The sequence below is a fragment of the Pongo abelii genome, chromosome 11, assembly GCF_028885655.2.
Source record: "Pongo abelii isolate AG06213 chromosome 11, NHGRI_mPonAbe1-v2.0_pri, whole genome shotgun sequence".
Taxonomy (NCBI): Eukaryota; Metazoa; Chordata; class Mammalia; order Primates; family Hominidae; genus Pongo; species Pongo abelii.
Window position 1 is genome coordinate 60,296,988 of NC_071996.2, and position 14,190 is coordinate 60,311,177.

The 14,190-nt window shown below is 42.1% G+C and overlaps 1 protein-coding gene across 5 annotated transcripts in view; it reads right to left on the reverse strand.

The window, feature by feature from the left end:
- Positions 1-14,190, reverse strand: part of ACVR1 (activin A receptor type 1) — a 141,123-nt gene that overhangs the window by 92,866 nt on the left and 34,067 nt on the right. Inside the window, exon 2 of one of the 5 annotated variants that reach the window (XM_024243732.3) lies at positions 12,170-12,243. The exons of the other annotated variants lie outside the window; for them this stretch is intronic. The gene's annotated coding sequence lies outside the window, so the exon portion shown is untranslated. The remainder of the gene's footprint in view (positions 1-12,169; positions 12,244-14,190) is intronic. 5 annotated transcript variants of the gene reach the window in all.

Below are 14,190 nucleotides of genomic sequence, written 5' to 3' on the forward strand. Positions count from 1 at the left end.
CCCAGCACTTTGAGAAGCCGAGGTAGGCAGACTGCTTGAGCCCAGGAATTTTCTGGGCAACATGGCAAAACCTCGTCTCTACAAAAAAATACAAAAGGCCGGGCGCAGGGGCTCTCGCCTGTATTCCCAGCATTTTGGGAGGCCCAGGCAGGCGGATCACCTGAGGTCAGGAGTTCAAGACCAGCCTGGCCAACATGGTGAAACCCCATCTCTACAAAAATACAAAAAGTAGCCAGGCATGATGGCGGATGCCTGTAATCCCAGCTACTCAGGAAACTGAGGCGGGAGAATCGATTGAACTTGGGAGGCAGAGCTTGCAGTGAGCCAAGATCACGCCACTGCACTCCAGCCTGGGCAACAGAGCAAGACTCCGTCTCAAAAAAAAAAAAAAATTAGGTGGGCATAGCAGTGGGTCCCTGTAGTCCCAGCTACTCAGGAAGCTGAGGCAGGAAGCTTGCTTGAGCCTGGGAGGCAGAGGCTGCTGAGATCATGTCACTGCGCTCCAGCCTGGGCAACAGAGCGATAGCAAAACTCTGTTTCCAAAAAAAAAGACAGCTTTCCAATCTACCTCTGTACTGAGATGGCACCCAACCCACTAATTAAAGAAAAAATGTAAAAATAACATAACACTTTTTATTTAATTTAGCAGTTTCATTCTTAATTCAGAGGTTAGTTTTTTTGTTTGTTTGTTTTTTGAGACAGAGTCTCACTCTGTCGCCCAGGCTAGAGTGCAGTGGCGCAATCTTGGCTCACTCCAACCTCTGCCTCCTGGGCTCAAGCGATTTTTGTGCCTCAGCCTCCTGAGTAGCTGGGATTACAGGCACCTGCCACCATGCCCAGATAATTTTTGTATTTTTAGTAGAGATAGGGTTTCACCATGTTGGCCAGGCTGGTCTCGAACTCCTGACCTCAAGTGATCCACCCGCCTCGGCCTCCCAAAGTGCTGGGATTACAGGTGTGAGCCACTGTGTCTGACTGAGGTTTGCTTTTAATTTAATTTGCTCACCAATCATTTGCTCTCCAATTGAAGGATAACTGAGTAAGAAAATGTACAAACAGAAGTAGAGTAACAGTGGGTCTACCAAGAACAGTCTCTCAAGGGAGCAAAATAATACATCCAGGTTCCCAAGACTAAAAGCATCCTGTCCATGTCACCCACCATCCCAAATCTACTAATCTTTCTTTATGTCCTATCTTCTGCAATGGAACCACTGAAGAATCTTGTAGACAAAGCCAGAAACCAAGTTCACCTTACAAACCCCATCGCTGCCTACATCCCAGCCCAGGACCTCTCCCACCAGCAGTGCCCCAACTGACTCCTTCATGGTCTCCTCTACATCCCTTCCATCAGTGTAGTAAATCGTTCATTGAGTAATGCTCACTAGTGCCTCTCCTCTGCTTAAAGCCATCAATGGCTCTCCTAGTTGGTGTAGATTTCCTGACATGATCTGGCCCCAGACATCTCCAACATCATCGAGTTATCATCTCACAGGTACCCTCACCCTAATTGTATCTTACAGCTCACTGGGAACACCATGACCTTGTTCACCTTCTGCCTTTGCACTTGTCTGCCTGAAATGTTTTTTCATCTGGCAAACTCGTATGCTTCAGGATCAGCCCCAGCATCGCCTCCCAAAGCCCCCATGTCTACATCCTGTCTGAAATATTAACACATGCCCCCTCATCTGCTGTTCCCAAACTTAACTATTGTGGCCCTTAAAAGTGCATTTCAATTTTTAAATTTTACTATTTCCCTGGTGAGTCTGTGGACTCCTCAAAGATAAGTAGTATTTTTCACCTCTGAAACATCAAGGATAGTCATATAAATAAGAGGCCAAGAGGCTGGGCACAGTGGCTCACGCGTGTAATCCCAACATTCTGGGAGGCCAAGGCAGGTGGATCACCTGAAGTCAGGAGTTCGAGACCAGCCTGGCCAACATGGTGAAACCCCATCTGTACTAAAAATACAAAAATTAGGCAGATGTGGTAGCAGGCTCCTGTAATCCCAGCTATTTGGGAGGCTGAGGCAGGAGAATTGCTTGAACCCAGGAGGCGGAGGTTGCAGTGAGCCGAGATCATGCCATTGCACTCCAGCCTAGGTGACAAGCAAATTCCGTCTCAAAATAAAATTAAATAAAAGGCCCTTAATAAATGTTGATAATAAATGGTGTACCCTGATAATGGATTCAAAGCAGAAAAGATACCATCCAAGAGAAATATGAACAATTTAAAAAATGAAAAAGAAATAACTATGCTAATGGAAAAAAAGGAGGTAGACCTACTGGAACCCATTTTCAGTGTTGTCATGGCTTTTAACTCAAAGTAAAAAACAAAACAAACTTCCCCAAACCCTAAGTTATAGACACAGAGAACTACCAATGTTTCTGATTTCACACAAAAAGACAATGTGTAAACTAAGTGTATATACGCAACCACAGCTTCCTCGTGACTTACATTTGAAAACAAAGTATTCCCTACTCTAACATTTTAGGACATAATCTTTTTTCTAAATTTTATATACACACACAGAGAGAAAACAAAACTTGAGAACAATACTTATATACCATGCTAACAATGTAATATTACTGGAAACTAAATTGTTATCAATAAAATGTAAGAAGGGAGATGCTTTATTTCACCAAAAAAAAAAAAAAAAAAGTAATTTTTTCCCAGAGAATTATTCCCAAGATGGTCACTTGGACTCATGCCCCCATACAATTCCCTTGGCTAAGCTCTCACTGGCTGGCCTGCTTCCAGATGTTGTCAGTCAAGGTGACTGAGGGAGCTAAAGCAGGAAAAAGAAGTGTTCTTCCTCTCACCATGACAATATTACATTTGCTACATTTTTTGTCTTAGAAACAGGGTCTCACTCTGTTGCTCAAGTTGGAGTGGAGTGGTAGAAACATAACTCACGGTAGCCTTGAATTCCTGCTCTCAAACAATTCTCCCACCTTAGCCTCCCAAAGCACTAGGATTACAGGAATGAGACACCACACCTGGCCTTTACCTTCTTAAAGGTTTTTCCCCACCCCACTACCCATTTTCTCAGCCCCAGCCTGTTTATATCACACTGGGAAGAAAAGACAAATAACACACGTTGCTATATAATGTTATTCAATTTACTTTAATAAGCATGAAAAAGGTAACAGAAAGGAGGCAATGGCCAAAGACAAATGTTAAAGAAAAGAGTAGAAAGATCCAAGGAATAATAAATGGCTGTTATTAGCATTTGCTGGCTGGGATCACTTTTACACATGAAATCGCTTAATGTGTGAGTCATTTGAACTCATGACTGCACTGAATCATTTCATGTGTTCAAGCAAACCTGCAATGAAAATAACCCAGAAGTCTTGAGATGCCAATGACTCTCCAATCAAAGTAATGAGGGTGGCAGATCTACCCTAGAAAAATCAAAAAACATAAATAGGTGCTTAGAAAACAATTTTAAATCCTATTGTTTTCATAAAACAAGTGGGCAGAGTAAAGTGAGATTTTTTAGTTTACCAAAATTGGGACTGGGTTAAAATTTCAAAAGTTGAGAATTCAGTGTTCCGGAGGATTCTGTGAGAGTCAACACTGGTGTCTACTCTGTGCCCACTGCAGGGTTGGGCCAGGAACTGGTTTCTACCTCACTCAGTTCACAGGATGATCAGGAGAGCCCAATCCTTGGCTTCTACTCCAATAATGTTAGCTTTAAAATTAGTCTTAAAAGCTAATAGTTTCTCTGTCAGGGTGGTGAAAATGTTCTAACATTAGATAGTGGTGTCAGTTGAACAGTTCTGTGGCTACACTAAAAACCACTGAATAGTACATTATAAAAGGGTGAATGTTTTTGGTATATGAACTAACTCAATAAAACTGTTATTTTAAAAATCAGTTTGAAAGGTCTTATAGCCTTTTTTGTACAACTTAGACCTCGAGTACACGCTGGGCTGTACTCCTGGACCTAGCTTCACCACCTGGACACAGCTTGTCTCCCAGTTAATTTTTGTGAAAAGAGCAAAAGCTCTGGAATCGCACAGCTTGAGGAATGAACCTAGGCATGTTACTTCCCAGGCACTGGTATCTTAAGCACATTACTCTCTGCCTGTGTCCCATCTATAAAACAGGCAGACACCACCCCCCAATCAGATGAGAACTACTACCGAGAAACTGCAAATCACCACCAACTTCAGACTAACATTAGTAAATGGCAGATAATTAAAATGAAATTAAATAATTAAAATGAAACAGCCTCTACCAAAGGACACGTGAGGTATCAGAAGAAAATAACAGGAAAGACAAAAACAAGAAAGGATGATGGCAAGTCAAGAGTCAGGACTGAGGCCAGCCTACCTGGAATCCTCTTTGGGATTCCAGTGATGCTTTGGAGTAGGGGTGATATGGGGTGGGAAGATGGGAATGTGTCTGCTCCCAGAATTACATGCTATTATCAAGACGACCTTGTCTATGATACATAAATCTCTGGACTCTTTAATGCAAGACCTTTTATATGAGTAACCACAAAACAGAGACATTTTCTATACTTTACTCTCCCCAAGTGTCACTCAGCATTCAGTCCACTAATGGAATTTTAGCCTCTTGATTTGGGTTACTATTAATTAGAACACATAGCTTTGCATCAGGATTCATTTTTTATAGATTAATTATATAACATAAAACATGCCTGAATTTGACTGTTAGGAGTCTTTTCTTCGTAAGCCTCAAGATTCCACACCTGTGATTAATTTACATAAGCACAGGTTGAAACATCAGCTTTTTGATCATTTGTGATATTGCAACTCTTAAGAAGCAACTTACCCGACAATTAATACGAATAATCTATATTTATCATCAATAACCCAAATTCCCAGAATGTGAGCCAGAATTTCTAATGTGAAATTAATTCTTCATAGCCATTTTAACACCATTCTCATTTAAAATGTGCTCTATTTATCCAAGCAACAATGAAAGGAATATATGTGTATAAACACACACATATATAAGCCTTTTGTCACACATTTCTACCCTTCAAAAGCAATTCAAGAAGAGCTAGAGACTAGCAAATTGTCAGCCCTATCCTTCCTCAGGTAGAGGTGATACTACAGCCAGCTGAATTCTCTCAGTAGAAGTTCCTCCAGAGACCAATAAGTTAACAAGCTAGTCTCCATACTGCACAGGTTGGCTTCCTGTACCTTTGCATCCCTGATGTCCAACATATACTTGAGCTCTGTGGACTGAAGAGGAAGGGCAGACAAGCATTACCCAAAACCCCAGGGTTAAAGGACTAAATGAGCCCAGTTGTTCTCACCCTTGGCTGTATATTAAAAGTGCCTGAAGAGTGCTCTCTGGTGGAAATGGAGGATGGCCATTGTCCCAACTCTCCAGGTGACTCAAATGAGCAGCTGGGAGTTGAGTTTCACTGAGACAGACATGGTAAGAAACAGTTAATACTTTCAGGATTACTTCAATATGATGGGACATGAAAGTACAACACACATATAAAAAGGAAATAAAACATTAGCAATTGTCTCTGTTTACCATTCACACTGTCAACAATTATGAGAAAAATTCAACTGAGTTTCGGGTCACTAAACCTTAGTCCATTTCATAAACATTTGTCTACCTGATTTTGTTTTTTTACTTTCTAAATCCAAGAGGGAAATGATAATCTTCTGTAAGTTTTAGAATGGCTTATTTTCTAAAACTGTCAGGAAGGAAAAGGCTAGCTCCTGTTAGTTTTAATTTTGAATGCGTTAAGTATTGGTGGAGGTAACTCTTAGATAACAGCTTTTTTAAAAATCCATTTTAGTTGTTTCATGTGCAGCACTTTTGTTGGTTCTGCCAGCATTGCTGTGCACTCAGGCTTAAGACAACACATACTAGCATGAATTCAACTGAGTCTCTTAGAACTTCTAACCAAATTCAGACTGGTTTAACACAACCATGAGGTATCCTTCCAGTTTTTTAATAATACTTTGGACATACAAAGGGCAGGTCACATACATGTCTAGAAGCTATTTTCTTTTAAATATAATTTTGGATTAAATTTAAAATCGCCTGTCGCCCAGGCTGGAGTGCAGTGGCATGACCTCGGCTCACTGCAACCTCTGCCTCCCAAGTTCAAGCTATTCTCCTGCCTCAGCCTCCTGAGTAGCTGGGATTACAGGCGTGTACCACCATGCCTGGCTAATTTTTTGTATTTTTAGTAGAGACGGGGTTTTAGCATGTTAGCCAGGATGGTCTCGATCTCCTCACCTCAGGTGATCTGCCTGCCTCGGCCTCGCAAAGTGCTAGGATTATAGGCGTGAGCCACCATGCCCAGCCTGGTACTTTTTTTTAAGAGGCAAATAAATGTGAATGCTCCACACAAGTAGGGGCATTCCAGGGTTGAAAAAAGCTTCCATATGTGAATATGCTCTTTCTCTAGAGATAGATGCGTAGGTCCCAACTGTGGGGTTTATTGTATTAATACATCAAACAGCAAGAATAGAGAGCTATATATATCACACACACATGTGCCATTTATACTGCCATTTCTCAAATACAGTATGAATTCATGCAGATGTATATCAAATAAATAAATGTATTCATATATACATATATAAAAACATATAGTATATGACTATATATATTCAATCCATGCTATGGTCTAAATGTTTGTATCTTCTCAAATTCATATGTTGTAACCTAATCACCAATGGGATGACATTAGGAAGTGAGGCTTTTGGAGGTGATTAAATCATGACAGCAGGGCCTCATGGGATGAGTGCCCCTGTGGATTTAGTCCCCTTATAAGAGAGACCCCAGATAGCTACCTTATCCCTTCCACCATGTGAAGACAGAGCAAGAAGATGCCAACTATGACCTAAGAAGCCCTCGCCAGACACTGAATCTGCCAGTGCTTTGATCTTGGGCTTCCCAGCCTCCAGATAAGCTACACAGCCTCTGGAATTTTGTCATAGTAGCCCAAATGGACTAAAACAATCCATATAGACTAAAAATGCAACTAAAACCTTTAGTGAGGTTCCTGATGTTTCCTTTTTAGGAAACTGCCAGCACTCCACATCCTACCACATCCCATGTGTCCTCAACCACTATACCCCATTCCTCCCCTACACTGTGGTTAAAACCCAGAACTGAGCCAATTAGAACTGTGGTCCTGCCATGCGCTACCTTTAAGGCCTCAGGAGCTAACTTAATGTGCCTCATTCCCTTCATCTGAAAAATTTCCATTAAAAGTTATACCTGCCTCACAGAATTATCCTAAGAATTAAATGAGTTAATATATGTAAAGCATTCACAACAGAACATGATATAAGCACCATTAAAGGGTAAGTTATTAATATTATTGATGCTCTTATAACCATAATGCTGACTTTTGTGATACTCATTTCTTTCCTCTTTTTAACACTTTTTCTTTTCCTTAATAGTATATTTTACTAACTAAAACATGCAGTTCTTTGACTTGCCTTTGAGTTCCATTTTTTTCTCACTCTGAAAGACATAATGGAATGCATGGGAGAGTATTGTGCTGAATCAGCTCCAACGTATGTCAAAATTTCTTTACCTCAATAATGAATAATAAATTACTTAGCAATACTCACAATGGACTGCAGCGTAGCTCTGCCCCACAGCAGGGCTGAAAACCAGTGGTTAAAAACAAGAATCTGTTAACCAGTAGGGTTTATTGACAGAACAAAGGAAAACCTTCACATTGATAACCAGTATGCAGATTACATCCTCCAAGCATCCTCTAGTGAACAGAAAACAGAAAGTAAGTCACTGCCAAACAACCAGCCAACAACCCTTTAATTTAATATACTTTACTGTTCTTCATCAATATGGACGCAGACAAGCATCTATCAGGAATACCATGGAGCCTTTCAACTACTATGAAATGTAAAAATGAAAACCAAAGTGTTATACCTGGAATTCACCCAAATCTTTTAAACATATAAAATTAACAGTGACGACCTGGCATTTAGAAAAAGACAAGCTGGCACGGTAATGCATGCATGACATGTTAAAGGCCATTCAATATCTAATATTCATCATGGGAGTCGTATTTCCTCAGAGCAGGCTCCCTACTTTGCCGTGTAAATTAAAACTGTGTCAGAAGAGGCAAATACTTTTTTTGGAAATGCCTAACATAAAGTCTTTATCTGTAAGAACAAGGTTTGCCCATGACCTTACTTTGCCATCTTTAGTGATGAGAGAAGAAACCAGGCTTGAGATACTGGGGCCACTGGCCGCTTGCTGTGGCCTGAGAGTGAGAGGTCCACAGCCAGGAACCTTGAGACAGCTCACAATCCACATGGGGTTTCCAAAAAGGAAACACAGGTTGTACCTAAAAGCATTCCTTATTGCTCCTCCCTACACATTTTATCCACCACCTTATATCTGCACACAAAGTCCTCCATTTCAGGAAGGAAACCTGGACAAGCATCACTCCCAGCTGAGCTCTTCGCCAGGTACTTTTCTCAAGATTCATCTCCTCCAGGGTGCTTGGACACCCACCTTTGTTCTCCCCTCCCATGGCTTTGCCAACCAGGAAATCATCACCACCTTCTGACAGCAGAAGGACTTTGTCCTCTTTAGCACTGAGTCCCCAGTCCCTACCGGGGTGCCTGACACAGTGAGCACACTCAAGGGTGTGTGCTGCAAGATAAATGAATGTCTCTCCTCCTCTATGAAGCCTTCCAGGATTTATAAGGCTTCCAGAATTTAAAAGTAGTGTGTGCCCTTACCCCATGACACCAGCATTCTGAAGGGCCGAGATAAAGAATACTCCATCTCCTCTTCTGGACGTCTACTGTAATTAGATGGAATAAATACCAGATGAATTGGTTCATATCATGTGCTTCATTACATCTGCACCCATGAACAGGAAGAACAGACTTTGCAGCCTTGAGTAAATGAGCTCCTTAAGATTTACGTTTCTTTCACCTGTAGAATGAGGCTACAGATACCTACTTCCTAATATATATAAAGTTCGTAGCACAGGATGTGGCACAATGATAAACACTCAAATATCTTTTCCCTTCCCCATGTATACTATGAATAAAAGTCAAAGTAATTTAAATTTTACACTCACATGTAACAGAGGCAGAGCTAGGTAATCAGCTTATCTCTCTTTTGAATTTACAGGGATGCTTTTCTAAACCACTCAAACAGCATGTCTTTCTTTCCCTTTGGAGATCAAAGGATTTACCTGACCATGAGACAGTAAGTTCCCAAAGTCAGGTCTCGTCTGCACACAGCCTTACCTGGCCCACAGTCACAGAAGAGAGCTTCACTCAGAGAACGGGTTCAGGAAGTACATATAGAATGAAAGCTGACTAAAGCAAGCCTTTGCCATTTTCCATTATCTTCTAAAATGAGATGCTTTTTTAAAAAAAACTTTCAAATTTTTTAATTTAATTTCAAGCATGGAAATTTAAAGATATTTGAGGGAAAATAGAGCAGTACATCTGTGATAAGTGACTGTTCTGTCAAACTTTAAGGACTGTAACCCTTAGATACATTTTATACAAAATAACAATTTCTATTGTCACAAACTGAAAGGAACCCAGACAAACAGGCTTGGAAACTACCAGCCAACTTCATTCTGTGAGTAACCATTAAGTTTTAATCAGACGTGGTTCAATTTCTGGAACAGTGAGCATTAAGAAGGGCTCATCAAGGAAAATGGGCAAAAGTAGGAGGAGAAGGAGGAGGAGGAGGAGAGGAGGAGGTAGAGAACAAAAGAACTGCCCCCCAAGCCAGTCATTGAACGTGGACTCTTGACTCGAATTCTCTGCCCCTCTTTGCAGCTGTTGTCTCCTGCAGTTGGCACGAAGCGTTGCCAGTCTGGGACCGGCTTCCAGTGAGGACAGCATTGTTTTATTGGCTACTTAGGCAATGCACACACCATTAATGGAGTTTTTATCTCTCCATTTTCCTGTCAGTACAGAACCAGCCAGTCTGACTCTGTTATTATCATCAAGAAAGCTTTTCCCCCCCTCCCCACACACACTCTTTAATCCAAACAACATCTGGGAACTTCAGCCTCTATCATGTAAAAGCGAAACAGATTTAGAGGGAGAGCAGGAGAAAGTACAGTTCTAGCTGCACTGAACAACAAACGAATTCCAACAGGAGAACTAACCTTGAGCCGCCCAATATCTCTGAAACGCTATTCGCTTCAAAAAGGCAAGGTACTTCCCGCTGCATTGCTTTAAACTTCCGATAGACCCTTGCTATCAAGAGGTGGGGAAAAAAAAAACAACTCATAGTGACAAGTTGCTTATTGTACAAAAAGAAAAACAAAATAGTGGTACTGTTTTCCTAGATGGGAAGTCCTGTTGTGAAATAAAAGTCAAGAATAATATTTAGGTGATTTTTTTAAAGAATGTCTTTTTTTTTCAAAAAGGAAAAAACAATAAAGACCCTTTAGCAGACATTACTAGTAAGTACATCTCCAGTGTACAAACTATTAGGAAAAATGTGGTGCCATTAAACCCAGAAAATATGTCCTCCTGTAACAGACAGCTGTCTCCTCTGTAGTTTAAGTGTGCTTTCTGCTTAGCTCATGCTCCGTGAGTCATGGAATCAATACAGGAAGCACACAGAGCCAGCCACACTGCAGATTCCGAGGAGGGTCAAGCCACACAGCTCTTCTGTTCCTCTCCTCTGCTTGCTGCATGGCTCTTCTAAGTATGTACATCTGGGGAGAACGCACAACCCCATTTCTACTTCATGTTTAAACCTGCCTCATTAAGGTCTCCAGTCCTGGTCCTTTCAGCATTGTTTCTAGGTAAGTAGAACCTAAAAATTACAGCCCTCCAACATGCAGGTGTCAAGCAATCCATCCTGCCCCTCAGCCCCACTCCTTTTTGAGTTTTCTGCAATGCACCAATAACTATACTTAGGTTAGAAGGGATTTACTTCCTCAGAAATGCTCAACACCCAGTAGAAGACAAAATCAGAACTCAACATCTGAGTGTCAGCAAAGGTTAATGGTTTATTTTTAATTTATTTATTTTTGTTCCATTCAGCAAAACAGGGGAAAATCACTAACTGTCTGAGCCACAGGCTCCTGCTCACTGGAAGCTGTGCCCAGAGCCCCTAGCAGTCTGTTGTTAATGACAGTCTCAGTAACCTGATCCTCTCACAGTGGGAGACTTGAGTAAGCACTGGCCTCTCTCGGGTCTCGCCTTTCTATTGTCCCACCCTGCAGGGCCAGCTGTTTCTGACAGCCAAATTGCTGCATGCTAAGCAATGAATGCTGTCAGAGAAGGAATTTTCATTTCTATAATGCATAGGCCTCCATGGACAAATTATACAGCTTATGGTGCTGGCTGCAGGATGCTGCTCCAAGCTTGAAGCACTGCCAAAATGAAGCCTGTCCTCCCCTCTCCCCAGCCCCAGGCTGACAAGACAGTCACCCAAAATGAATCTGAATGGCCCAGGGAGAAATGGAACACGTGTTTTCAGAGACAAACAAAACATATGTTGAGAATAGCTGTCCAGCGACACTCTTTGATGTAATGGCGTACAGGGAAAGCTAATTGATCTAATGTCACACCACACAACTACCAGGCATGGCATCCATTATGACCTACTGTAATCTGATACCCTGCAGTGAATATCCCAAGGGCATCAGGAAAATCACTGGCTCTCTGCTTCTGGGGGATGCCAGACTTACCCAGAAACCACACAAGAATTTAGTACTTTTTGAGAACCAAGCAACACAGTATGAGGTCCCAAGAACAGTGCTCTTTTATGAGAATGAAAGTCCCCAATATGTGCTTCATGGAATCATTCTGTAGGAACTCTATGCTTCCTCAGTTCCTCCCCCTCCTTCTCAGCAACAACTCCTGAACTGGGTCTGGGATACACCCCCTCCTATTCTGCATGCTGAGGTGTGGTTGGAAACCAATCGTCACACTGCACTGGATTCCAGGGTGTGACGTGACCTGAGCCCACCCAATCAGAGTGACTCTTGGGATTTTACAGGAACTACTAGAAAAGAAAGTGTGATTTTCTCATTACACTTGAATGTAGGATATGCCATAGCCATTTTGCTACCATGAAAAGAGAACCTGCTGAGAATGGAACTGACAAAAGAAGAAGTGGAGGGGAAATAACAGGGCTCTAGGGACACTGCTTGAGCCCTGAGTCAACCCAGATCTAAAACCTGTTTTACCCTGGACTCCATAGAATGGCAGTCATTCCATGTTCATCTTATTAAGGCTCGTCTGGGTTGGAGTTTTCCATCACCTGCAAACGCAAACGAATGCATAAATTATCACTCCACCATTACAGCATCCAGGAATCAACATAAATATGCATATCATACATTGCTATGAAAGCAGGAAAAAAGTTTTCCTTTCTTGGTTATTTCTTGTGAGAACTTACTTTTTCACCTTTTCCTTCTAGTCCATATACCTTAATGTGAGCTAAAAGTGCAAAGTGTCACCTGATCTTGGCCATTTTTGCAAGGCAAATCTAGATATTTGACCTGAACTCAGAGAGATGAGGAAGCTAAATTCATGACCTGTTATAAATCTTAACCTGACATGGCACATGTGGAATAAAGAAAGTGGACTCTGGTTAGCGAGTGGTCCATCAGCTCCATGTCAGTGAAGCCAACTCAGAGAAAGGCCAGGAAGCCAGCATGGGGGCAGAGAGCACCTGCTCTCTGGCTGGGTTCAGGTCAGCCAAAGCACAAGCACCTGCAGGCTGTGAGCCGCCAAGGCCATCACACGCCACATCCTGCAGCCATCCACTTTATCATTAACTACTGTCTGGCCAGCAAGGGCAGGGTCCGCTTCAAGAACACTGGGAACTTTAAGGCAGGAGGCATATTCAGAACCATGGTGGGCTCACAGCCACTCACTACAGACTATAAATAGCCTCCTGGCTGTGATCCCGACGGCAACCACAATTCCTGTTCCCCTGGTGGTAACAGAACTTCAGGCCTTTTGCCCAAGAAATTCAGCACAACCCACCAGGTATGGCAAAAATTATGAAATGTACATACATGCTTACTCAATGCCCTGGCCACTCTCCTCTTGTCCATACTTGGCTTCTAATCCCCAAAGATCAAAAAGTGGGGATATTAAAGTTGAAAAAGATATAAATAAGATTTCAGTCTGATGCTGAGAAAAAAAAAAAAACTATAGAATACACAGGCTCAAAATTGACATAGGAAGGTAGGGAGGAAAATAAGACCCACTCACTCTCAACCCTTCTCCTTCGACAATCATAGGGATTTCAAATCCTTATAGTCATTATTTTATCTGAAGTTATAAGAGGATTAGATGAAGCAGGGGGGAAGACTTGCCCTGACTTCTAACTTGGGAGGAGCAAAGGAAGCCCAAGAAGGCCACTAAGACTGCTTAGACATGTATTTTAACGACCGCATTTACCTAGCTGCTTCTCAGGGACAATAAAATGAACCAAAATTGTCAGGACTGACTTAAACTTACAGTTAAAGATCCACCCAGAGCTGGGTGCAGCAGCACACACTTGTAGAGCCAGCTATTAGGAAGGCTAAGGCAAAAGGATTGCTTGAGCCCAAGAGTTCAAGGTTGGAGGCTATAGCGTACCATGATCTTGCCTGTGAATAGCCACTGCGTTCCAGCCTGGACAACATGGCAAGACCCCATCTCTTTATAAAAAAAGAAAATTGGCTGGGCACGGTGGCTAACACCTGTAATCCCAGCACTTTGGGAGGCCGAGGCGGGCAGATCACGAGGTCAGGAGATCAAGATCATCCTGGCTAACACAGTGAAACCCCATCTGTATGAAAAATATTTTTAAAAAATTAGCTGGACATTGTGGCAGGTGCCTGTAGTCCCAGCTACTCAGGAGGCTGAGGCAGGAGAATGGTGTAAACCCGGGAGGCAGAGCTTGCAGTGAGCCCAGATTGTGCCACTGCACTCTAGCCTGGGCAACAGAGCGAGACTCCGTCTCCAAAAAAAAAAAAAAAAAAAAAAAAAAAAATCGACAATTAATCCAATCCCCTGAACTCAGGGATCACTCTGCTACTTTAGGGGGAGTCATTCTAGGGAAACATCCCTTGTTACAATCACTGTCAAAAGAAAAAGTAGAACCCCCAACAGTCTAATACTGAAGAAGACCTTGGAAAAGGTCTTTATACCATATCATCTCCAGGACTGGCACAGTGCTGGCACACAGCTGATGTTCTAACATGTGGATGGA